Below are 482 nucleotides of genomic sequence, written 5' to 3' on the forward strand. Positions count from 1 at the left end.
TTGTTGCTTTTGTTTTGTTTGTTTATTTTGTTTTTGTTGTTTTTGGTGGTGTTGTGCTGCTGCTGATGATGAGGAGGATTGCAATTTTTTTTATTTGTGCTGCTGCTGCTGCTGCTGCTGCTGCATGTGCTGCTGCTGCTGCTGCTCCTTGTGCTGCTGCTGTATTATTATATGTATATATAATACATATTATTATATACACACATATATAAATAAAAATAAAAATATAAGTAAATATATCTGTGTGTGTGTATAGACTTACTGTTATACAAATATAAATATAAATCCAAATATAAATACAAATATAAAAACAAGCAAACAAACAAAAAAATAAATAAATAAATAAATAAATATGTGTGTATAGACTTGCTACCACCCAACTAAAACAAAAACCCTAAATAAAAAAACAAAAAAAATAAAAATAAAAAATAAATAAATATATGTGTGTATAGACTTACTACGAAACTCACTGAAGAAAGGCT

The sequence above is a fragment of the Eimeria mitis genome, genomic scaffold, assembly GCF_000499745.2.
Source record: "Eimeria mitis Houghton genomic scaffold, Emh_scaff1768, whole genome shotgun sequence".
Lineage (NCBI taxonomy): Eukaryota > Apicomplexa > Conoidasida > Eucoccidiorida > Eimeriidae > Eimeria > Eimeria mitis.